Genomic DNA, 27,537 nt, shown 5'->3' with positions numbered 1-27,537 from the left:
TACTGGAGTGAACATGCAGTTCTACTCAAGAGTAAGTAACTAAGCGAAATAAAGCCATGGAACGCTTATTTGCCTTCTATCTATGCATTCTGACACTCCAACAATGTTTTCTGCTTCAATTTGACTCATTTTACAAAGGTGCTTATTCCTAGAGTGAACATGAAGTTCTACTCAAGAGTAAGCAACTAAGCGAAATAAAGCCATGGAACGCTTATTTTCCTTCTAACTATGCATTCTGACACTCCTAGAATGTGTTCTGCTTCAATTTGACTCATTTTACAAAGGTGCTTATTCCTGGAGTGAACATGAAGTTCTACTCAAGAGTAAGCAACTAAGCGAAATAAAGCCATGGAACGCTTATTTGCCTTCTATCTATGCATTCTGACACTCCAACAATGTTTTCTACTTCAATTTGACTCATTTTACAAAGGTGCTTTTTACTGGAGTGAACATGCAGTTCTACTCAAGAGTAAGCAACTAAGCGAAATAAAGCCATGGAACGCTTATTTGCCTTCTATCTATGCATTCTGACAATCCTAGAATGTGTTCTGCTTCAATTTGACTCATTTTACAAAGGTGCTTTTTACTGGAGTGAACATGCAGTTCTACTCAAGAGTAAGCAACCAAGCGAAATAAAGCCATGGAACGCTTATTTGCCTTCTATCTATGCATTCTGACACTGCTGGAATGTGTTCTGCTTCAATTTGACTCATTTTACAAAGGTGCTTATTCCTGGAGTGAACATGAAGTTCTACTCAAGAGTAAGCAACTCAGCGAAATAAAGCCATGGAACGCTTATTTTCCTTCTAACTATGCATTCTGACACTCCTAGAATGTGTTCTGCTTCGACTCATTTTACAAAGGTGCTTATTCCTGGAGTGAACATGAAGTTCTACTCAAGAGTAAGCAACTAAGCGAAATAAAGCCATGGAACGCTTATTTGCCTTCTATCTATGCATTCTGACACTCCAAAAATGTTTTCTACTTCAATTTGACTCATTTTACAAAGGTGCTTTTTACTGGAGTGAACATGCAGTTCTACTCAAGAGTAAGCAACTAAGCGAAATAAAGCCATGGAACGCTTATTTGCCTTCTATCTATGCATTCTGACAATCCTAGAATGTGTTCTGCTTCAATTTGACTCATTTTACAAAGGTGCTTTTTACTGGAGTGAACATGCAGTTCTACTCAAGAGTAAGCAACCAAGCGAAATAAAGCCATGGAACGCTTATTTGCCTTCTATCTATGCATTCTGACACTGCTAGAATGTGTTCTGCTTCAATTTGACTCATTTTACAAAGGTGCTTATTCCTGGAGTGAACATGAAGTTCTACTCAAGAGTAAGCAACTAAGCGAAATAAAGCCATGGAACGCTTATTTGCCTTCTATCTTTGCATTCTGACACTCCAACAATGTTTTCTGCTTCAATTTGACTCATTTTACAAAGGTGCTTATTCCTGGAGTAAACATGCAGTTCTACTCAAGAGTAAGCAACTAAGCGAAATAAAGCCATGGAACGCTTATTTGCCTTCTAACTATGCATTCTGACACTCCTAGAATGTGTTCTGCTTCAATTTGACTCATTTTACAAAGGTGCTTATTCCTGGAGTGAACATGCAGTTCTACTCAAGAGTAAGCAACTAAGCGAAATAAAGCCATGGATCGCTTATTTGCCTTCTATCTATGCATTCTGACACTCCTAGAATGTTTTCAGCTTCAATTTGACTCATTTTACAAAGGTGCTTATTCCTGGAGTGAACATGCAGTTCTACTCAAGAGTAAGCAACTAAGCGAAATAAAGCCATGGAACGCTTATTTGCCTTCTATCTATGCATTCTGACACTCCAACAATGTTTTCTACTTCAATTTGACTCATTTTACAAAGGTGCTTTTTACTGGAGTGAACATGCAGTTCTACTCAAGAGTAAGCAACTAAGCGAAATAAAGCCATGGAACGCTTATTTTCCTTCTATGCATTCTGACACTCCTAGAATGTGTTCTGCTTCAATTTGACTCATTTTACAAAGGTGCTTATTCCTGGAGTGAACATGAAGTTCTACTCAAGAGTAAGCAACTAAGCGAAATAAAGCCATGGAACGCTTATTTGCCTTCTATCTATGCATTCTGACACTCCAACAATGTTTTCTACTTCAATTTGACTCATTTTACAAAGGTGCTTTTTACTGGAGTGAACATGCAGTTCTACTCAAGAGTAAGCAACTAAGCGAAATAAAGCCATGGAACGCTTATTTGCCTTCTAACTATGCATTCTGACACTCCTAGAATGTGTTCTGCTTCAATTTGACTCATTTTACAAAGGTGCTTTTTACTGGAGTGAACATGAAGTTCTACTCAAGAGTAAGCAACTAAGCGAAATAAAGCCATGGAACGCTTATTTGCCTTCTATCTATGCATTCTGACACTCCAACAATGTTTTCTGCTTCAATTTGACTCATTTTACAAAGGTGCTTATTCCTGGAGTAAACATGCAGTTCTACTCAAGAGTAAGCAACTAAGCGAAATAAAGCCATGGAACGCTTATTGGCCTTCTAACTATGCATTCTGACACTCCTGGAATGTGTTCTGCATCAATTTGACTCATTTTACAAAGGTGCTTTTTACTGGAGTGAACATGCAGTTCTACTCAAGAGTAAGCAACTAAGCGAAATAAAGCCATGGAACGCTTATTTGCCTTCTATCTATGCATTCTGACACTCCAACAATGTTTTCTGCTTCAATTTGACTAATTTTACAAAGGTGCTTTTTACTGGAGTGAACATGCAGTTCTACTCAAGAGTAAGCAACTAAGCGAAATAAAGCCATGGAACGCTTATTTGCCTTCTATCTATGCATTCTGACACTCCTAGAATGTGTTCTGCTTCAATTTGACTCATTTTACAAAGGTGCTTATTCCTGGAGTGAACATGCAGTTCTACTCAAGAGTAAGCAACTAAATGAAATAAAGCCATGGAACGCTTATTTGCCTTCTATCTATGCATTCTGACACTCCAACAATGTTTTCTGCTTCAATTTGACTCATTTTACAAAGGTGCTTATTCCTGGAGTAAACATGCAGTTCTACTCAAGAGTAAGCAACTAAGCGAAATAAAGCCATGGAACGCTTATTTGCCTTCTATCTATGCATTCTGACACTCCTAGAATATGTTCTGCTTCAATTTGACTCATTTTACAAAGGTGCTTATTCCTGGAGTGAACATGCAGTTCTACTCAAGAGTAAGCAACTAAGCGAAATAAAGCCATGGAACGCTTATTTGCCTTCTATCTATGCATTCTGACACTCCTAGAATGTGTTCTGCTTCAATTTGACTCATTTTACAAAGGTGCTTATTCCTGGAGTGAACATGAAGTTCTACTCAAGAGTAAGCAACTAAGCGAAATAAAGCCATGGAACGCTTATTTGCCTTCTACCTATGCATTCTGACACTCCTAGAATGTGTTCTGCATCAATTTGACATTTTACAAAGGTGCTTTTTACTGGAGTGAACATGCAGTTCTACTCAAGAGTAAGCAACTAAGCGAAATAAAGCCATGGAACGCTTATTTGCCTTCTATCTTTGCATTCTGACACTCCTAGAATGTGTTCTGCTTCAATTTGACTCATTTTACAAAGGTGCTTTTTACTGGAGTGAACATGCAGTTCTACTCAAGAGTAAGCAACTAAGCGAAATAAAGCCATGGAACGCTTATTTGCCTTCTATCTATGCATTCTGACACTCCTAGAATGTGTTCTGCTTCAATTTGACTCATTTTACAAAGGTGCTTATTCCTGGAGTGAACATGCAGTTCTACTCAAGAGTAAGCAACTAAATGAAATAAAGCCATGGAACGCTTATTTGCCTTCTAACTATGCATTCTGACACTCCTAGAATGTGTTCTGCTTCAATTTGACTCATTTTACAAAGGTGCTTTTTACTGGAGTGAACATGAAGTTCTACTCAAGAGTAAGCAACTAAGCGAAATAAAGCCATGGAACGCTTATTTGCCTTCTATCTATGCATTCTGACACTCCTAGAATATGTTCTGCTTCAATTTGACTCATTTTACAAAGGTGCTTATTCCTGGAGTGAACATGCAGTTCTACTCAAGAGTAAGCAACTAAGCGAAATAAAGCCATGGAACGCTTATTTGCCTTCTAACTATGCATTCTGACACTCCTAGAATGTGTTCTGCATCAATTTGACTCATTTTACAAAGGTGCTTTTTACTGGAGTGAACATGCAGTTCTACTCAAGAGTAAGCAACTAAGCGAAATAAAGCCATGGAACGCTTATTTGCCTTCTATCTATGCATTCCGACACTCCAACAATGTTTTCTGCTTCAATTTGACTCATTTTACAAAGGTGCTTATTCCTAGAGTGAACATGAAGTTCTACTCAAGAGTAAGCAACTAAGCGAAATAAAGCCATGGAACGCTTATTTTCCTTCTAACTATGCATTCTGACACTCCTAGAATGTGTTCTGCTTCAATTTGACTCATTTTACAAAGGTGCTTATTCCTGGAGTGAACATGAAGTTCTACTCAAGAGTAAGCAACTAAGCGAAATAAAGCCATGGAACGCTTATTTGCCTTCTATCTATGCATTCTGACACTCCAACAATGTTTTCTACTTCAATTTGACTCATTTTACAAAGGTGCTTTTTACTGGAGTGAACATGCAGTTCTACTCAAGAGTAAGCAACTAAGCGAAATAAAGCCATGGAACGCTTATTTGCCTTCTATCTATGCATTCTGACAATCCTAGAATGTGTTCTGCTTCAATTTGACTCATTTTACAAAGGTGCTTTTTACTGGAGTGAACATGCAGTTCTACTCAAGAGTAAGCAACCAAGCGAAATAAAGCCATGGAACGCTTATTTGCCTTCTATCTATGCATTCTGACACTGCTGGAATGTGTTCTGCTTCAATTTGACTCATTTTACAAAGGTGCTTATTCCTGGAGTGAACATGAAGTTCTACTCAAGAGTAAGCAACTAAGCGAAATAAAGCCATGGAACGCTTATTTTCCTTCTAACTATGCATTCTGACACTCCTAGAATGTGTTCTGCTTCAATTTGACTCATTTTACAAAGGTGCTTATTCCTGGAGTGAACATGAAGTTCTACTCAAGAGTAAGCAACTAAGCGAAATAAAGCCATGGAACGCTTATTTGCCTTCTATCTATGCATTCTGACACTCCAACAATGTTTTCTACTTCAATTTGACTCATTTTACAAAGGTGCTTTTTACTGGAGTGAACATGCAGTTCTACTCAAGAGTAAGCAACTAAGCGAAATAAAGCCATGGAACGCTTATTTGCCTTCTATCTATGCATTCTGACACTCCTAGAATGTGTTCTGCTTCAATTTGACTCATTTTACAAAGGTGCTTTTTACTGGAGTGAACATGCAGTTCTACTCAAGAGTAAGCAACCAAGCGAAATAAAGCCATGGAACGCTTATTTGCCTTCTATCTATGCATTCTGACACTGCTAGAATGTGTTCTGCTTCAATTTGACTCATTTTACAAAGGTGCTTATTCCTGGAGTGAACATGAAGTTCTACTCAAGAGTAAGCAACTAAGCGAAATAAAGCCATGGAACGCTTATTTGCCTTCTATCTTTGCATTCTGACACTCCAACAATGTTTTCTGCTTCAATTTGACTCATTTTACAAAGGTGCTTATTCCTGGAGTAAACATGCAGTTCTACTCAAGAGTAAGCAACTAAGCGAAATAAAGCCATGGAACGCTTATTTGCCTTCTAACTATGCATTCTGACACTCCTAGAATGTGTTCTGCTTCAATTTGACTCATTTTACAAAGGTGCTTATTCCTGGAGTGAACATGCAGTTCTACTCAAGAGTAAGCAACTAAGCGAAATAAAGCCATGGAACGCTTATTTGCCTTCTATCTATGCATTCTGACACTCCTAGAATGTTTTCAGCTTCAATTTGACTCATTTTACAAAGGTGCTTATTCCTGGAGTGAACATGCAGTTCTACTCAAGAGTAAGCAACTAAGCGAAATAAAGCCATGGAACGCTTATTTGCCTTCTATCTATGCATTCTGACACTCCAACAATGTTTTCTGCTTCAATTTGACTCATTTTACAAAGGTGCTTTTTACTGGAGTGAACATGCAGTTCTACTCAAGAGTAAGCAACTAAGCGAAATAAAGCCATGGAACGCTTATTTTCCTTCTATGCATTCTGACACTCCTAGAATGTGTTCTGCTTCAATTTGACTCATTTTACAAAGGTGCTTATTCCTGGAGTGAACATGAAGTTCTACTCAAGAGTAAGCAACTAAGCGAAATAAAGCCATGGAACGCTTATTTGCCTTCTATCTATGCATTCTGACACTCCAACAATGTTTTCTACTTCAATTTGACTCATTTTACAAAGGTGCTTTTTACTGGAGTGAACATGCAGTTCTACTCAAGAGTAAGCAACTAAGCGAAATAAAGCCATGGAACGCTTATTTGCCTTCTAACTATGCATTCTGACACTCCTAGAATGTGTTCTGCTTCAATTTGACTCATTTTACAAAGGTGCTTTTTACTGGAGTGAACATGAAGTTCTACTCAAGAGTAAGCAACTAAGCGAAATAAAGCCATGGAACGCTTATTTGCCTTCTATCTATGCATTCTGACACTCCAACAATGTTTTCTGCTTCAATTTGACTCATTTTACAAAGGTGCTTATTCCTGGAGTAAACATGCAGTTCTACTCAAGAGTAAGCAACTAAGCGAAATAAAGCCATGGAACGCTTATTTGCCTTCTAACTATGCATTCTGACACTCCTGGAATGTGTTCTGCATCAATTTGACTCATTTTACAAAGGTGCTTTTTACTGGAGTGAACATGCAGTTCTACTCAAGAGTAAGCAACTAAGCGAAATAAAGCCATGGAACGCTTATTTGCCTTCTATCTATGCATTCTGACACTCCAACAATGTTTTCTGCTTCAATTTGACTAATTTTACAAAGGTGCTTTTTACTGGAGTGAACATGCAGTTCTACTCAAGAGTAAGCAACTAAGCGAAATAAAGCCATGGAACGCTTATTTGCCTTCTATCTATGCATTCTGACACTCCTAGAATGTGTTCTGCTTCAATTTGACTCATTTTACAAAGGTGCTTATTCCTGGAGTGAACATGCAGTTCTACTCAAGAGTAAGCAACTAAATGAAATAAAGCCATGGAACGCTTATTTGCCTTCTAACTATGCATTCTGACACTCCTAGAATGTGTTCTGCTTCAATTTGACTCATTTTACAAAGGTGCTTTTTACTGGAGTGAACATGAAGTTCTACTCAAGAGTAAGCAACTAAGCGAAATAAAGCCATGGAACGCTTATTTGCCTTCTATCTATGCATTCTGACACTCCAACAATGTTTTCTGCTTCAATTTGACTCATTTTACAAAGGTGCTTATTCCTGGAGTAAACATGCAGTTCTACTCAAGAGTAAGCAACTAAGCGAAATAAAGCCATGGAACGCTTATTTGCCTTCTATCTATGCATTCTGACACTCCTAGAATATGTTCTGCTTCAATTTGACTCATTTTACAAAGGTGCTTATTCCTGGAGTGAACATGCAGTTCTACTCAAGAGTAAGCAACTAAGCGAAATAAAGCCATGGAACGCTTATTTGCCTTCTATCTATGCATTCTGACACTCCTAGAATGTGTTCTGCTTCAATTTGACTCATTTTACAAAGGTGCTTATTCCTGGAGTGAACATGAAGTTCTACTCAAGAGTAAGCAACTAAGCGAAATAAAGCCATGGAACGCTTATTTGCCTTCTACCTATGCATTCTGACACTCCTAGAATGTGTTCTGCATCAATTTGACTCATTTTACAAAGGTGCTTTTTACTGGAGTGAACATGCAGTTCTACTCAAGAGTAAGCAACTAAGCGAAATAAAGCCATGGAACGCTTATTTGCCTTCTATCTATGCATTCTGACACTCCTAGAATGTGTTCTGCTTCAATTTGACTCATTTTACAAAGGTGCTTTTTACTGGAGTGAACATGCAGTTCTACTCAAGAGTAAGCAACTAAGCGAAATAAAGCCATGGAACGCTTATTTGCCTTCTATCTATGCATTCTGACACTCCTAGAATGTGTTCTGCTTCAATTTGACTCATTTTACAAAGGTGCTTATTCCTGGAGTGAACATGCAGTTCTACTCAAGAGTAAGCAACTAAATGAAATAAAGCCATGGAACGCTTATTTGCCTTCTAACTATGCATTCTGACACTCCTAGAATGTGTTCTGCTTCAATTTGACTCATTTTACAAAGGTGCTTTTTACTGGAGTGAACATGAAGTTCTACTCAAGAGTAAGCAACTAAGCGAAATAAAGCCATGGAACGCTTATTTGCCTTCTATCTATGCATTCTGACACTCCTAGAATATGTTCTGCTTCAATTTGACTCATTTTACAAATGTGCTTATTCCTGGAGTGAACATGAAGTTCTACTCAAGAGTAAGCAACTAAGCGAAATAAAGCCATGGAACGCTTATTTGCCTTCTATCTATGCATTCTGACACTCCAACAATGTTTTCTGCTTCAATTTGACTAATTTTACAAAGGTGCTTTTTACTGGAGTGAACATGCAGTTCTACTCAAGAGTAAGCAACTAAGCGAAATAAAGCCATGGAACGCTTATTTGCCTTCTAACTATGCATTCTGACACTCCTAGAATATGTTCTGCTTCAATTTGACTCATTTTACAAAGGTGCTTATTCCTGGAGTGAACATGCAGTTCTACTCAAGAGTAAGCAACTAAGCGAAATAAAGCCATGGAACGCTTATTTGCCTTCTAACTATGCATTCTGACACTCCTAGAATGTGTTCTGCATCAATTTGACTCATTTTACAAAAGGTGCTTTTTACTGGAGTGAACATGCAGTTCTACTCAAGAGTAAGCAACTAAGCGAAATAAAGCCATGGAACGCTTATTTGCCTTCTATCTATGCATTCTGACACTCCTAGAATGTGTTCTGCTTCAATTTGACTCATTTTACAAAGGTGCTTTTTACTGGAGTGAACATGCAGTTCTACTCAAGAGTAAGCAACTAAGCGAAATAAAGCCATGGAACGCTTATTAGCCTTCTATCTATGCATTCTGACACTCCTAGAATGTGTTCTGCTTCAATTTGACTCATTTTACAAAGGTGGTTATTCCTGGAGTGAACATGCAGTTCTACTCATGAGTAAGCAACTAAGCGAAATAAAGCCATGGAACGCTTATTTGCCTTCTATCTATGCATTCTGACACTCCAACAATGTTTTCTGCTTCAATTTGACTCATTTTACAAAGGTGCTTATTCCTAGAGTGAACATGAAGTTCTACTCAAGAGTAAGCAACTAAGCGAAATAAAGCCATGGAACGCTTATTTTCCTTCTAACTATGCATTCTGACACTCCTAGAATGTGTTCTGCTTCAATTTGACTCATTTTACAAAGGTGCTTATTCCTGGAGTGAACATGAAGTTCTACTCAAGAGTAAGCAACTAAGCGAAATAAAGCCATGGAACGCTTATTTTCCTTCTAACTATGCATTCTGACACTCCTAGAATGTGTTCTGCTTCAATTTGACTCATTTTACAAAGGTGCTTATTCCTGGAGTGAACATGAAGTTCTACTCAAGAGTAAGCAACTAAGCGAAATAAAGCCATGGAACGCTTATTTGCCTTCTATCTATGCATTCTGACACTCCAACAATGTTTTCTACTTCAATTTGACTCATTTTACAAAGGTGCTTTTTACTGGAGTGAACATGCAGTTCTACTCAAGAGTAAGCAACTAAGCGAAATAAAGCCATGGAACGCTTATTTGCCTTCTATCTATGCATTCTGACAATCCTAGAATGTGTTCTGCTTCAATTTGACTCATTTTACAAAGGTGCTTTTTACTGGAGTGAACATGCAGTTCTACTCAAGAGTAAGCAACCAAGCGAAATAAAGCCATGGAACGCTTATTTGCCTTCTATCTATGCATTCTGACACTGCTAGAATGTGTTCTGCTTCAATTTGACTCATTTTACAAAGGTGCTTATTCCTGGAGTGAACATGAAGTTCTACTCAAGAGTAAGCAACTAAGCGAAATAAAGCCATGGAACGCTTATTTGCCTTCTATCTATGCATTCTGACACTCCAACAATGTTTTCTGCTTCAATTTGACTCATTTTACAAAGGTGCTTATTCCTGGAGTAAACATGCAGTTCTACTCAAGAGTAAGCAACTAAGCGAAATAAAGCCATGGAACGCTTATTTGCCTTCTAACTATGCATTCTGACACTCCTAGAATGTGTTCTGCTTCAATTTGACTCATTTTACAAAGGTGCTTATTCCTGGAGTGAACATGCAGTTCTACTCAAGAGTAAGCAACTAAGCGAAATAAAGCCATGGAACGCTTATTTGCCTTCTATCTATGCATTCTGACACTCCTAGAATGTTTTCTGCTTCAATTTGACTCATTTTACAAAGGTGCTTATTCCTGGAGTGAACATGCAGTTCTACTCAAGAGTAAGCAACTAAGCGAAATAAAGCCATGGAACGCTTATTTGCCTTCTATCTATGCATTCTGACACTCCAACAATGTTTTCTGCTTCAATTTGACTCATTTTACAAAGGTGCTTATTCCTGGAGTAAACATGCAGTTCTACTCAAGAGTAAGCAACTAAGCGAAATAAAGCCATGGAACGCTTATTTGCCTTCTAACTATGCATTCTGACACTCCTAGAATGTGTTCTGCTTCAATTTGACTCATTTTACAAAGGTGCTTATTCCTGGAGTGAACATGCAGTTCTACTCAAGAGTAAGCAACTAAGCGAAATAAAGCCATGGAACGCTTATTTGCCTTCTATCTATGCATTCTGACACTCCTAGAATGTTTTCTGCTTCAATTTGACTCATTTTACAAAGGTGCTTATTCCTGGAGTGAACATGCAGTTCTACTCAAGAGTAAGCAACTAAGCGAAATAAAGCCATGGAACGCTTATTTGCCTTCTATCTATGCATTCTGACAATCCTAGAATGTGTTCTGCTTCAATTTGACTCATTTTACAAAGGTGCTTATTCCTGGAGTGAACATGAAGTTCTACTCAAGAGTAAGCAACTAAGCGAAATAAAGCCATGGAACGCTTATTTGCCTTCTATCTATGCATTCTGACACTCCAACAATGTTTTCTACTTCAATTTGACTCATTTTACAAAGGTGCTTTTTACTGGAGTGAACATGCAGTTCTACTCAAGAGTAAGCAACTAAGCGAAATAAAGCCATGGAACGCTTATTTGCCTTCTATCTATGCATTCTGACACTCCTAGAATGTGTTCTGCTTCAATTTGACTCATTTTACAAAGGTGCTTATTCCTGGAGTGAACATGCAGTTCTACTCAAGAGTAAGCAACTAAGCGAAATAAAGCCATGGAACGCTTATTTGCCTTCTATCTATGCAGTCTGACAATCCTAGAATGTGTTCTGCTTCAATTTGACTCATTTTACAAAGGTGCTTTTTACTGGAGTGAACATGCAGTTCTACTCAAGAGTAAGCAACTAAGCGAAATAAAGCCATGGAACGCTTACTTGCCTTCTATCTATGCATTCTGACACTCCAACAATGTTTTCTACTTCAACTTGACTCATTTTACAAAGGTGCTTTTTACTGGAGTGAACATGCAGTTCTACTCAAGAGTAAGCAACTAAGCGAAATAAAGCCATGGAACGCTTATTTGCCTTCTATCTATGCATTCTGACACTCCTAGAATGTGTTCTGCTTCAATTTGACTCATTTTACAAAGGTGCTTATTCCTGGAGTGAACATGAAGTTCTACTCAAGAGTAAGCAACTAAGCGAAATAAAGCCATGGAACGCTTATTTGCCTTCTATCTATGCATTCTGACACTCCAACAATGTTTTCTGCTTCAATTTGACTCATTTTACAAAGGTGCTTATTCCTGGAGTGAACATGCAGTTCTACTCAAGAGTAAGCAACTAAGCGAAATAAAGCCATGGAACGCTTATTTGCCTTCTATCTATGCATTCTGACACTCCAACAATGTTTTCTGCTTCAATTTGACTCATTTTACAAAGGTGCTTTTTACTGGAGTGAACATGCAGTTCTACTCAAGAGTAAGCAACTAAGCGAAATAAAGCCATGGAACGCTTATTTTCCTTCTAACTATGCATTCTGACACTCCTAGAATGTGTTCTGCTTCAATTTGACTCATTTTACAAAGGTGCTTATTCCTGGAGTGAACATGAAGTTCTACTCAAGAGTAAGCAACTAAGCGAAATAAAGCCATGGAACGCTTATTTGCCTTCTATCTATGCATTCTGACACTCCTAGAATGTGTTCTGCTTCAATTTGACTCATTTTACAAAGGTGCTTTTTACTGGAGTGAACATGCAGTTCTACTCAAGAGTAAGCAACTAAGCGAAATAAAGCCATGGAACGCTTATTTGCCTTCTATCTATGCATTCTGACACTCCTAGAATGTGTTCTGCTTCAATTTGACTCATTTTACAAAGGTGCTTATTCCTGGAGTGAACATGAAGTTCTACTCAAGAGTAAGCAACTAAGCGAAATAAAGCCATGGAACGCTTATTTGCCTTCTATCTATGCAATCTGACACTCCTAGAATGTTTTCTGCTTCAATTTGACTCATTTTACAAAGGTGCTTTTTACTGGAGTAAACATGCAGTTCTACTCAAGAGTAAGCAACTAAGCGAAATAAAGCCATGGAACGCTTATTTGCCTTCTATCTATGCATTCTGACACTCCAACAATGTTTTCTGCTTCAATTTGACTCATTTTACAAAGGTGCTTTTTACTGGAGTGAGCTTGCAGTTCTACTCAAGAGTAAGCAACTAAGCGAAATAAAGCCATGGAACGCTTATTTTCCTTCTAACTATGCATTCTGACACTCCTAGAATGTGTTCTGCTTCAATTTGACTCATTTTACAAAGGTGCTTATTCCTGGAGTGAACATGCAGTTCTACTCAAGAGTAAGGAACTAAGCGAAATAAAGCCATGGAACGCTTATTTGCCTTCTATCTATGCATTCTGACACTCCTAGAATGTGTTCTGCTTCAATTTGACTCATTTTACAAAGGTGCTTATTCCTGGAGTGAACATGCAGTTCTACTCAAGAGTAAGCAACTAAGCGAAATAAAGCCATGGAACGCTTATATGCCTTCTATCTATGCATTCTGACACTCCTAGAATGTTTTCTGCTTCAATTTGACTCATTTTACAAAGGTGCTTTTTACTGGAGTGAACATGCAGTTCTACTCAAGAGTAAGCAACTAAGCGAAATAAAGCCATGGAACGCTTATTTGCCTTCTATCTATGCATTCTGACACTCCTAGAATGTGTTCTGCTTCAATTTGACTCATTTTACAAAGGTGCTTATTCCTGGAGTAAACATGCAGTTCTACTCAAGAGTAAGCAACTAAGCGAAATAAAGCCATGGAACGCTTATTTGCCTTCTACCTATGCATTCTGACACTCCTAGAATGTGTTCTGCATCAATTTGACTCATTTTACAAAGGTGCTTTTTACTGGAGTGAACATGCAGTTCTACTCAAGAGTAAGCAACTAAGCGAAATAAAGCCATGGAACGCTTATTTGCCTTCTAACTATGCATTCTGACACTCCTAGAATGTGTTCTGCTTCAATTTGACTCATTTTACAAAGGTGCTTATTCCTGGAGTGAACATGAAGTTCTACTCAAGAGTAAGCAACTAAGCGAAATAAAGCCATGGAACGCTTATTTGCCTTCTATCTATGCATTCTGACACTCCAACAATGTTTTCTGCTTCAATTTGACTCATTTTACAAAGGTGCTTATTCCTGGAGTAAACATGCAGTTCTACTCAAGAGTAAGCAACTAAGCGAAATAAAGCCATGGAACGCTTATTTGCCTTCTAACTATGCATTCTGACACTCCTAGAATGTGTTCTGCATCAATTTGACTCATTTTACAAAGGTGCTTTTTACTGGAGTGAACATGCAGTTCTACTCAAGAGTAAGCAACTAAGCGAAATAAAGCCATGGAACGCTTATTTGCCTTCTATCTATGCATTCTGACACTCCAACAATGTTTTCTGCTTCAATTTGACTAATTTTACAAAGGTGCTTTTTACTGGAGTGAACATGCAGTTCTACTCAAGAGTAAGCAACTAAGCGAAATAAAGCCATGGAACGCTTATTTGCCTTCTATCTATCCATTCTGACACTCCTAGAATATGTTCTGCTTCAATTTGACTCATTTTACAAAGGTGCTTATTCCTGGAGTGAACATGCAGTTCTACTCAAGAGTAAGCAACTAAGCGAAATAAAGCCATGGAACGCTTATTTGCCTTCTATCTATGCATTCTGACACTGCTGGAATGTGTTCTGCTTCAATTTGACTCATTTTACAAAGGTGCTTTTTACTGAACATGCAGTTCTACTCAATAGTAAGCAACTAAGCGAAATAAAGCCATGGAACGCTTATTTGCCTTCTATCTATGCATTCTGACACTCCTAGAATGTGTTCTGCTTCAATTTGACTCATTTTACAAAGGTGCTTTTTACTGGAGTGAACATGCAGTTCTACTCAAGAGTAAGCAACTAAGCGAAATAAAGCCATGGAACGCTTATTTGCCTTCTATCTATGCATTCTGACAATCCTAGAATGTGTTCTGCTTCAATTTGACTCATTTTACAAAGGTGCTTTTTACTGGAGTGAACATGCAGTTCTACTCAAGAGTAAGCAACTAAGCGAAATAAAGCCATGGAACGCTTATTTGCCTTCTATCTATGCATTCTGACACTCCTAGAATGTGTTCTGCTTCAATTTGACTCATTTTACAAAGGTGCTTTTTACTGGAGTGAACATGCAGTTCTACTCAAGAGTAAGCAACTAAGCGAAATAAAGCCATGGAACGCTTATTTGCCTTCTATCTATGCATTCTGACACTCCTAGAATGTGTTCTGCTTCAATTTGACTCATTTTACAAAGGTGCTTATTCCTGGAGTGAACATGCAGTTCTACTCAAGAGTAAGCAACTAAGCGAAATAAAGCCATGGAAGGCTTATTTGCCTTCTATCTATGCATTCTGACACTCCAACAATGTTTTCTGCTTCAATTTGACTCATTTTACAAAGGTGCTTATTCCTGGAGTAAACATGCAGTTCTACTCAAGAGTAAGCAACTAAGCGAAATAAAGCCATGGAACGCTTATTTGCCTTCTATCAATGCATTCTGACAATCCAACAATGTGTTCTGCTTCAATTTGACTCATTTTACAAAGGTGCTTATTACTGAACATGCAGTTCTACTCAAGAGTAAGCAACTAAGCGAAATAAAGCCATGGAACGCTTATTTGCCTTCTATCTATGCATTCTGACACTCCTAGAATGTGTTCTGCTTCAATTTGACTCATTTTACAAAGGTGCTTATTCCTGGAGTGAACATGCAGTTCTACTCAAGAGTAAGCAACTAAGCGAAATAAAGCCATGGAACGCTTATTTGCCTTCTAACTATGCATTCTGACACTCCTAGAATGTGTTCTGCTTCAATTTGACTCATTTTACAAAGGTGCTTATTCCTGGAGTGAACATGAAGTTCTACTCAAGAGTAAGCAACTAAGCGAAATAAAGCCATGGAACGCTTATTTGCCTTCTATCTATGCATTCTGACACTCCAACAATGTTTTCTGCTTCAATTTGACTCATTTTACAAAGGTGCTTATTCCTGGAGTGAACATGCAGTTCTACTCAAGAGTAAGCAACTAAGCGAAATAAAGCCATGGAACGCTTATTTGCCTTCTATCTATGCATTCTCACACTCCTAGAATGTGTTCTGCTTCAATTTGACTCATTTTACAAAGGTGCTTATTCCTGGAGTGAACATGAAGTTCTACTCAAGAGTAAGCAACTAAGCGAAATAAAGCCATGGAACGCTTATTTGCCTTCTATCTATGCATTCTGACACTCCTAGAATGTGTTCTGCTTCAATTTGACTCATTTTACAAAGGTGCTTTTTACTGGAGTGAACATGCAGTTCTACTCAAGAGTAAGCAACTAAGCGAAATAAAGCCATGGAACGCTTATTTGCCTTCTATCTATGCATTCTGACATTCCTAGAATGTGTTCTGCTTCAATTTGACTCATTTTACGAAGGTGCTTATTCCTGGAGTGAACATGCAGTTCTACTCAAGAGTAAGCAACTAAGCGAAATAAAGCCATGGAACGCTTATTTGCCTTCTATCTATGCATTCTGACACTCCAACAATGTTTTCTGCTTCAATTTGACTCATTTTACAAAGGTGCTTTTTACTGAACATGCATTTCTACTAAATAGTAAGCAACTAAGCGAAATAAAGCCATGGAACGCTTATTTTCCTTCTAACTATGCATTCTGACACTCCTAGAATGTGTTCTGCTTCAATTTGACTCATTTTACAAAGGTGCTTATTCCTGGAGTGAACATGCAGTTCTACTCAAGAGTAAGCAACTAAGCGAAATAAAGCCATGGAACGCTTATGTGCCTTCTATCTATGCATTCTGACACTCCAACAATGTTTTCTGCTTCAATTTGACTCATTTTACAAAGGTGCTTATTCCTGGAGTGAACATGCAGTTCTACTCAAGAGTAAGCAACTAAGCGAAATAAAGCCATGGAACGCTTATTTGCCTTCTATCTATGCATTCTGACACTCCTAGAATGTGTTCTGCTTCAATTTGACTCATTTTACAAAGGTGCTTTTTACTGGAGTGAACATGCAGTTCTACTCAAGAGTAAGCAACTAAGCGAAATAAAGCCATGGAACGCTTATTTGCCTTCTATCTATGCATTCTGACACTCCTAGAATGTGTTCTGCTTCAATTTGACTCATTTTACAAAGGTGCTTATTCCTGGAGTGAACATGAAGTTCTACTCAAGAGTAAGCAACTAAGCGAAATAAAGCCATGGAACGCTTATTTGCCTTCTATCTATGCATTCTGACACTCCTAGAATGTGTTCTGCTTCAATTTGACTCATTTTACAAAGGTGCTTTTTACTGGAGTGAACATGAAGTTCTACTCAAGAGTAAGCAACTAAGCGAAATAAAGCCATGGAACGCTTATTTGCCTTCTATCTATGCATTCTGACACTCCTAGAATGTGTTCTGCTTCAATTTGACTCATTTTACAAAGGTGCTTATTCCTGGAGTGAACATGAAGTTCTACTCAAGAGTAAGCAACTAAGCGAAATAAAGCCATGGAACGCTTATTTGCCTTCTATATATGCATTCTGACACTCCTAGAATGTGTTCTGCTTCAATTTGACTCATTTTACAAAGGTGCTTTTTACTGGAGTGAACATGCAGTTCTACTCAAGAGTAAGCAACTAAGCGAAATAAAGCCATGGAACGCTTATTTGCCTTCTATCTATGCATTCTGACACTCCTAGAATGTGTTCTGTTTCAATTTGACTCATTTTACAAAGGTGCTTTTTACTGGAGTGAACATGCAGTTCTACTCAATAGTAAGCAACTAAGCGAAATAAAGCCATGGAACGCTTATTTTCCTTCTAACTATGCATTCTGACACTCCTAGAATGTGTTCTGCTTCAATTTGACTCATTTTACAAAGGTGCTTATTCCTGGAGTGAACATGCAGTTCTACTCAAGAGTAAGCAACTAAGCGAAATAAAGCCATGGAACGCTTATGTGCCTTCTATCTATGCATTCTGACACTCCAACAATGTTTTCTGCTTCAATTTGACTCATTTTACAAAGGTGCTTATTCCTGGAGTGAACATGCAGTTCTACTCAAGAGTAAGCAACTAAGCGAAATAAAGCCATGGAACGCTTATTTGCCTTCTATCTATGCATTCTGACACTCCTAGAATGTGTTCTGCTTCAATTTGACTCATTTTACAAAGGTGCTTTTTACTGGAGTGAACATGCAGTTCTACTCAAGAGTAAGCAACTAAGCGAAATAAAGCCATGGAACGCTTATTTGCCTTCTATCTATGCATTCTGACACTCCTAGAATGTGTTCTGCTTCAATTTGACTCATTTTACAAAGGTGCTTATTCCTGGAGTGAACATGAAGTTCTACTCAAGAGTAAGCAACTAAGCGAAATAAAGCCATGGAACGCTTATTTGCCTTCTATCTATGCATTCTGACACTCCTAGAATGTGTTCTGCTTCAATTTGACTCATTTTACAAAGGTGCTTATTCCTGGAGTGAACATGAAGTTCTACTCAAGAGTAAGCAACTAAGCGAAATAAAGCCATGGAACGCTTATTTGCCTTCTATCTATGCATTCTGACACTCCTAGAATGTGTTCTGCTTCAATTTGACTCATTTTACAAAGGTGCTTTTTACTGGAGTGAACATGCAGTTCTACTCAAGAGTAAGCAACTAAGCGAAATAAAGCCATGGAACGCTTATTTGCCTTCTATCTATGCATTCTGACACTCCTAGAATGTGTTCTGCTTCAATTTGACTCATTTTACAAAGGTGCTTTTTACTGGAGTGAACATGCAGTTCTACTCAAGAGTAAGCAACTAAGCGAAATAAAGCCATGGAACGCTTATTTGCCTTCTAACTATGCATTCTGACACTCCTAGAATGTGTTCTGCATCAATTTGACTCATTTTACAAAGGTGCTTTTTACTGGAGTGAACATGCAGTTCTACTCAAGAGTAAGCAACTAAGCGAAATAAAGCCATGGAACGCTTATTTGCCTTCTATCTATGCATTCTGACACTCCTAGAATGTGTTCTGCTTCAATTTGACTCATTTTACAAAGGTGCTTTTTACTGGAGTGAACATGCAGTTCTATTCAAGAGTAAGCAACTAAGCGAAATAAAGCCATGGAACGCTTATTTGCCTTCTATCTATGCATTCTGACACTCCTAGAATGTGTTCTGCTTCAATTTGACTCATTTTACAAAGGTGCTTTTTACTGGAGTGAACATGCAGTTCTACTCAAGAGTAAGCAACTAAGCGAAATAAAGCCATGGAACGCTTATTTGCCTTCTATCTATGCATTCTGACACTCCTAGAATGTGTTCTGCTTCAATTTGACTCATTTTACAAAGGTGCTTATTCCTGGAGTGAACATGAAGTTCTACTCAAGAGTAAGCAACTAAGCGAAATAAAGCCATGGAACGCTTATTTGCCTTCTATCTATGCATTCTGACACTCCTAGAATGTGTTCTGCTTCAATTTGACTCATTTTACAAAGGTGCTTATTCCTGGAGTGAACATGAAGTTCTACTCAAGAGTAAGCAACTAAGCGAAATAAAGCCATGGAACGCTTATTTGCCTTCTATCTATGCATTCTGACACTCCTAGAATGTGTTCTGCTTCAATTTGACTCATTTTACAAAGGTGCTTTTTACTGGAGTGAACATGAAGTTCTACTCAAGAGTAAGCAACTAAGCGAAATAAAGCCATGGAACGCTTATTTGCCTTCTATCTATGCATTCTGACACTCCTAGAATGTGTTCTGCTTCAATTTGACTCATTTTACAAAGGTGCTTTTTACTGGAGTGAACATGCAGTTCTACTCAAGAGTAAGCAACTAAGCGAAATAAAGCCATGGAACGCTTATTTGCCTTCTAACTATGCATTCTGACACTCCTAGAATGTGTTCTGCATCAATTTGACTCATTTTACAAAGGTGCTTTTTACTGGAGTGAACATGCAGTTCTACTCAAGAGTAAGCAACTAAGCGAAATAAAGCCATGGAACGCTTATTTGCCTTCTATCTATGCATTCTGACACTCCTAGAATGTGTTCTGCTTCAATTTGACTCATTTTACAAAGGTGCTTTTTACTGGAGTGAACATGCAGTTCTACTCAAGAGTAAGCAACTAAGCGAAATAAAGCCATGGAACGCTTATTTGCCTTCTATCTATGCATTCTGACACTCCTAGAATGTGTTCTGCTTCAATTTGACTCATTTTACAAAGGTGCTTATTCCTGGAGTGAACATGCAGTTCTACTCAAGAGTAAGCAACTAAGCGAAATAAAGCCATGGAACGCTTATTTGCCTTCTATCTATGCATTCTGACACTCCTAGAATGTGTTCTGCTTCAATTTGACTCATTTTACAAAGGTGCTTATTCCTGGAGGGAACATGAAGTTCTACTCAAGAGTAAGCAACTAAGCGAAATAAAGCCATGGAACGCTTATTTGCCTTCTATCTATGCATTCTGACACTCCAACAATGTTTTCTACTTCAATTTGACTCATTTTACAAAGGTGCTTTTTACTGGAGTGAACATGCAGTTCTACTCAAGAGTAAGCAACTAAGCGAAATAAAGCCATGGAACGCTTATTTGCCTTCTATCTATGCATTCTGACACTCCTAGAATGTGTTCTGCTTCAATTTGACTCATTTTACAAAGGTGCTTATTCCTGGAGTGAACATGAAGTTCTACTCAAGAGTAAGCAACTAAGCGAAATAAAGCCATGGAATGCTTATTTGCCTTCTATCTATGCATTGTGACACTCCAACAATGTTTTCTGCTTCAATTTGACTCATTTTACAAAGGTGCTTTTTACTGGAGTGAACATGCAGTTCTACTCAATAGTAAGCAACTAAGCGAAATAAAGCCATGTGTGAGGGACAGGGGATATCGCGAAGTCCCTCCCCTCCTGAGTTCAAGCCCGTCCCCGAGCAAAGGGGAAAGCAGGGAGAGTTCCGATTCCAGTGGGGAAGCAGGAAGTCGTGTCCGAGGCTCAGGCAAGGTAGAGGAGCCAGGGTCCCAGGTGGGACAGGAAGGGGCAAGCAAGGGGGGAAGACCCATCCCTCCAACTCCAGAATTACGCAGGAAGAGGAGGGGCAAGAGGATGGGTCTGCCAAAGCTTTTGTGTTGGAGAAAGACGCGCCAAAAGCCATTAGGAGGTTCTGAAACCGACTGACAACATCGCTCCGTGTAAATAGCAATGACTTGAGCACTGTAAATACGCAGCACCAATAAAAGAATAAAATGCAGAGCTGCGTAGCGTCGTTACTCTGAAGTAGTCCACTCCGGCCACTGTGACAGCAACCTCCTAATCATTTTTGGGCTACTTCGGAGTTGCCGGGATGAGCGTGTCCGAGGCGGAGAAGTGGCGGCAGATCGCTGAGCAAGCCCAGCTAGAACTGCAACAGCTGTCGCTGCAGGCGCAGGGAGAATTGAAGGCAGCTAAAGAGGAGACTAAGAAGGTCCAGGACGACCGGCTACAACTTGCGGAACAGGTGAGAGAGCTCCAGGAAAAAGAGCAGCATTTAAGGGCGGTGGCGGTAGACCTCCAAAACAAGCTGGATGCAGAGAAAAACAAGGCGGGAGGGGCTCCCCAAGTCCAAGTGCTGCCAGGAAGGAGAGCAGGGACCCTTGTAAGCAAGTTCAATGGAGACCCGAAGGAGTTTCAGGGCTTTGAGACTGAGATCGTGTATGCTCTTGAGCTGCACCAGAATGAGTTCCCCGATGATGAGCACAGAGTAGCGTTTATTGTGGAACATCTCACCGGAGCAGCCAGGGAGTGGCTAAGACCATTAATCGCAACCAAGAATCCTTGCATGAAAAATGTCCAACAATTTCTAGAAGGTTTGAGGACGATGTATTCGTCCGATAGTCATTTGGACCAGACTAAGGAGGAACTGCATAATTTACGCCAAGGAAATATGACAGTTCGCGCATATTGGGCGAAATTCACCATGCTGGTGCACAGACTGGGGTGGGTTTTGGATTCGCCTCCCATGCAAGCTGCGTTTTACTTGGGTTTGAGCGAGGAGGTGAAGGATGAACTCTCGAGAGGTCCAAAGCCCAGTACTATGGATCAGCTGAGCAAAGCAGCTCTGGCGGTGGGGGTGAGGCAGGAATCCCGGTGGAACGACAAGCAAGCGACGCGCGCAAAGCGGGCTTGGTTCCCACGGTCGCAGGAGAAGCCACTCCCTCAACAACCCTTTCAGGCCACGCCTGGAGCCAGCCAGGACCAGGAGCCCATGCAGATTGATAGCGCGCGCGCGCGGGCTTTTCAAAACCCAGCGGCGCCAAGACGCAAGGAGGGAAGGGGCGGGAATTGCTTTCTCTGCAACTCACCCCAGCATCTCGTCAGAGACTGCCCACATCGCAGGGAGTGGCAAGGAAAGGCGGGAACGGTGGTGCCCTCCCCCACTGACGCAGCACCACAGCAGGGAAACGGGAAAGCCTGGCTGCAGGAGACAAGGGGCAGCAGCCAGGCACAGTCAGCAGACAACAGCCCCAGCCCGCCCACCCGCACAGAGAGGTGCAGAGCCAGCCCACCCCTCCCAGAGCAGGAGTGGTTCTAGAAGTGACGCTCACGCTCCCAAATGGCTATCCCCTGACGGTCCTCGCCTTAATTGACAGTGGGGCGTCCGCCAACTTCTTCTCGAGAAGCTTTGCAGAAGAGCACCAAATCCAGCTTTTGCAGTTGGATTTTCCTCTGCACGTAGCAACCATTGACGGCAGGGAGCTGCTGGGAGGGGCCATCACACATCAAACCCCCCCCATGAGAATGACGGTGGGAAGGCACTCAGAGACACTGGCGTTCAACGTCACCACCATCTCAGACCCCCCCATCGTCTTGGGCATGAGCTGGCTGGCGCGCCACGACCCCTCCATCAGTTGGCACCAGAGGTGCATCACGTTTGGGTCAGACTTTTGTCTGGAACATTGCATGCAGCACCAACCAGGGGAGGGGCCTCCGATAGCCACGGTGGCCACCATGCATATCAAAGGGGGTGAGGCAATACCCAAGCAGTACTGGGACCTGCAGGAGGTCTTCAGCGAAGCGGAGTCCGACCACCTACCCCCGCACAGGCCTTTTGACTGCCAGATCAACCTGGTGCCAGGGGCGACGATACCCCCAGCCAAGCTGTACGCCATGTCAGACCAGGAGCTGGAGGATCTGCGCGCTTTCATCGACAAGAACCTCAAGCGGGGGTTCATAAGGGAAAGCAAGGCAGCAGGGGGCAGCCCGGTCTTCTGGGTGGACAAGAAAGACACGCAACAGCGCCGTCTTGTGGTGGACTTTAGACGGCTGAATTCGGTGACAGAGCCCGTGGCTTTCCCCATGCCCAGAGTGGATGATCTCCTGACAGCGGCACGCAGGGGCAAGATTTTCACCAAGCTGGACCTAAGGGGGGCGTACAACTTGATCAGGATCCGGGAAGGAGATGAATGGAAAACCACGATGTTCACGCCTCTGGGCTCTTTTGAATATCTGGTGATGCCCTTCGGTTTGCAAGGGGGCTCAGCATGCTTCCAGGCCTTCATGCACCACGTCCTGGGGTCCCTCCTCTTCAGGAAATGCTTGGTCTTCCTAGATGACATCCTTATCTACTCGAATGACCCAGTGCAGCATGTGAAAGATGTCAGAGAGGTGTTGCAACGCCTGAAGGAGCACCACCTGTATGTGAAGCTGGAGAAGTGCAAGTTTCACACCAAAGAGGTGGACTTCCTGGGCTACAAGCTGTCAGACAAGGGGCTGGCGATGGACAAGGACAAGGTGCAGGCCATCCTGGACTGGCACAGCCCCAGGACGCGCAAAGATGCCCAACGCCTACTAGGCTTCGCTAACTTCTACAGGAAGTTCATCAAGAACTTCTCTCGCGTTACGGCTCCCATCACGGACTGCCTGAGAGGCAAGCAGAAGTTCAAGTGGACACCAGAGGCGCAAGCAGCGTTCGAAAGCCTCAAGAGAGTGTTCGCCTCAGACCAAAACCTGTTCCATGTGGTGCAGGACGCGCCCCTACGCATTGAGACAGATGCTTCTGAAAAAGCTGTGGGCGCAATTTTGTTGCAACTGGACGCCAACAGGGAGTGGAGACCCTGTGCCTTCTTCTCCAGGAAGCTGACACAGCCTGAACGCAACTACACAGTGTTTGATAGGGAACTTCTTGCGATCTACGCTGCGTTCCAGCACTGGCGACACTTCCTGGTGGGCGCGAAGCACCCCATCCAGGTGTGCACAGACCACAAGAACCTGGAGTTCTGGAGAACTGCCAGGGTGCTCAACCAGCGGCAGATACGGTGGGCAGAGTTCTTCTCGAACTTCAACTTCTCCATCCACTACATCCCGGGGGAGCAGAATGTCAGGGCGGATGCCCTCTCCCGCAAGCCAGAGTACATGGAGGAGGAGGCGCCACCAGCCCCAAGGCACATTTTCCCCCCGTCGGCATGGTCCTGCGGAGCAGCTGTGGTGAGCGAGGCAGAACTCACAGCACTGACGGCAGCGGATGAATTTGCCAACCGCATCTTCAGAGAACTGAGAGGGGGGAGGGAGCAGGCAAAAGACTTTGCAGAACGCAGAGGGCTGCTTTTCTACAAGGGTGCGCTGTACCTACCCACCACCCAGCTTCGACGTACGGTCCTCAAGCAGATGCACGACAACCCTACAGCGGGGCATTTTGGAAGGGACAAAACCGCTCACCTAGTCATGAGACACTTCTGGTGGCCAGGGGTGCGGGAAGATGTTCGAGACTATGTAAGGGGCTGTACCACCTGCCAGCGGGCGAAGGTGGTCAGAGCAGCGCCACCAGGGTTGCTGGAGCCCTTAGCCACACCACACAGGCCGTGGGAAGTGGTGTCCATGGACTTCATCACAGATCTGCCTTCGTCCAGGGGTAAGACTGCAGTGTTGGTGGTGGTGGACCTTATGTCCAAAATGTGTCACTTTATACCGTGCGCCAGGGCAGTCTCGACAGAAGAGACAGCCAAACTGTTTGTTGATCACATTTTCAGACTGCATGGATTACCTTTAAGGGTTATTTCGGATCGTGGCCGCCAATTTGTTTCCAGGTTCTGGCGGCGGCTCATGAACCTCCTGCAGGTGGAGGTCAGCTTGTCGACGGCTAGACACCCGCAGACCAACGGACAAGCGGAGAGGGTCAACGCCATTCTGCAGCAGTACCTGAGATGCTACGTCAGCCAGCGGCAAACGGACTGGGTGGATCGCTTGCCACTAGCAGAATTTGCCTACAACAATGCAGTGCACGTCTCCACAGGGGTGTCGCCCTTTAAGGCCAATTACGGGCGCGACCTCAGATCTTTCCCAGAGAGGGAGAGGGAGGAGGAGGAGGAGGAGGGCCCACAGGCTGAGGATTGGGCAGAGGAACTGGAGACGGTGCACCAGCAGCTCAGAGAACACTTGGAGAGGGCCAAGGAAGCGTACAAAAAGGGGGCAGATCGCCACAGGCGACAAGGGGAGGTCATCAGGGTGGGGGACAAGGTGTGGTTGTCCTCGGAGGGCCTTCCCACCAGAGGGAGGTGCAAAAAGCTGGCACCCAAAAGGCTGGGCCCCTTCACGGTCACGCAACAGGTAAACCCGGTGGCATACAGGCTGGCACTGCCAGAGGACATGAGGGTGCATCCAGTGTTTCATAGATCGCTGCTGTCGCCGTACAGGGAAAGCAGCAGGCTCCGAGACAGCGAACAAACCCCCGAGGGAGGGGGGGAGAGGGAAGGCAGGGAGCAACTCAATGAGGCCACGGCCATCCTGGATTCAAGGTGGGGGGTGGGGGGACTGGAGTACCTCATGGCATGGGAGGATGCTCCACCGTCCCAGAATGAATGGGTCCCAGCCACTCAGATACAGGAGGAATTCTTGGTGGAAGAATTTCACGCCCTCTTTCCCCACAGACCCAAGCCCTGGCACATGGAAAGGGAGGGGGAGGAGGAGGAGGCACGGGAGAGCAGCTCACCATGGCGCTGGGAAGCGGAGTTTGAGGAACCAGAGGATGAGGTATGGGTGTCACCGAGATCCACCCAGTCAGAGGAAGGAGCAGATTGGCAGAACGTTTTTACCCCCACCAGCTCTGACGCCACGGACTTTTTGGGATTCCCGTCCGCCCAGGCGGAAGGGGGGGGCTCGCAGGACTGGGGGGAGGTATTCACACCAACGGGCTCGGAGAGCACTGAGTTCTTAGGCTTCCAGTCGTCACCGACACATGGGGGGGGCCTGGGGAGGGGTGAAGGAGAGCTTGGGAGGGGGGTGGATGTGAGGGACAGGGGATATCGCGAAGTCCCTCCCCTCCTGAGTTCAAGCCCGTCCCCGAGCAAAGGGGAAAGCAGGGAGAGTTCCGATTCCAGTGGGGAAGCAGGAAGTCGTGTCCGAGGCTCAGGCAAGGTAGAGGAGCCAGGGTCCCAGGTGGGACAGGAAGGGGCAAGCAAGGGGGGAAGACCCATCCCTCCAACTCCAGAATTACGCAGGAAGAGGAGGGGCAAGAGGATGGGTCTGCCAAAGCTTTTGTGTTGGAGAAAGACGCGCCAAAAGCCATTAGGAGGTTCTGAAACCGACTGACGACATCGCTCCGTGTAAATAGCAATGACTTGAGCACTGTAAATACGCAGCACCAATAAAAGAATAAAATGCAGAGCTGCGTAGCGTCGTTACTCTGAAGTAGTCCACTCCGGCCACTGTGACACCATGGAACGCTTATTTGCCTTCTATCTATGCATTCTGACACTCCTAGAATGTGTTCTGCTTCAATTTGACTCATTTTACAAAGGTGCTTATTCCTGGAGGGAACATGAAGTTCTACTCAAGAGTAAGCAACTAAGCGAAATAAAGCCATGGAACGCTTATTTGCCTTCTATCTATGCATTCTGACACTCCAACAATGTTTTCTACTTCAATTTGACTCATTTTACAAAGGTGCTTTTTACTGGAGTGAACATGCAGTTCTACTCAAGAGTAAGCAACTAAGCGAAATAAAGCCATGGAACGCTTATTTGCCTTCTATCTATGCATTCTGACACTCCTAGAATGTGTTCTGCTTCAATTTGACTCATTTTACAAAGGTGCTTATTCCTGGAGTGAACATGAAGTTCTACTCAAGAGTAAGCAACTAAGCGAAATAAAGCCATGGAATGCTTATTTGCCTTCTATCTATGCATTGTGACACTCCAACAATGTTTTCTGCTTCAATTTGACTCATTTTACAAAGGTGCTTTTTACTGGAGTGAACATGCAGTTCTACTCAATAGTAAGCAACTAAGCGAAATAAAGCCATGGAACGCTTATTTGCCTTCTATCTATGCATTCTGACACTCCTAGAATGTGTTCTGCTTAAATTTGACTCATTTTACAAAGGTGCTTTTTACTGGAGTGAACATGCAGTTCTACTCAAGAGTAAGCAACTAAGCGAAATAAAGCCATGGAACGCTTATTTGCCTTCTATCTATGCATTCTGACAATCCTAGAATGTGTTCTGCTTCAATTTGACTCATTTTACAAAGGTGCTTATTCCTGGAGGGAACATGAAGTTCTACTCAAGAGTAAGCAACTAAGCGAAATAAAGCCATGGAACGCTTATTTGCCTTCTATCTATGCATTCTGACACTCCAACAATGTTTTCTACTTCAATTTGACTCATTTTACAAAGGTGCTTTTTACTGGAGTGAACATGCAGTTCTACTCAAGAGTAAGCAACTAAGCGAAATAAAGCCATGGAACGCTTATTTGCCTTCTATCTATGCATTCTGACACTCCTAGAATGTGTTCTGCTTCAATTTGACTCATTTTACAAAGGT

This window comes from Zootoca vivipara, chromosome 14 (assembly GCF_963506605.1).
Source record: "Zootoca vivipara chromosome 14, rZooViv1.1, whole genome shotgun sequence".
NCBI classification, from domain to species: domain Eukaryota; kingdom Metazoa; phylum Chordata; class Lepidosauria; order Squamata; family Lacertidae; genus Zootoca; species Zootoca vivipara.
Note: the sequence above shows the minus strand (reverse complement) of the source record.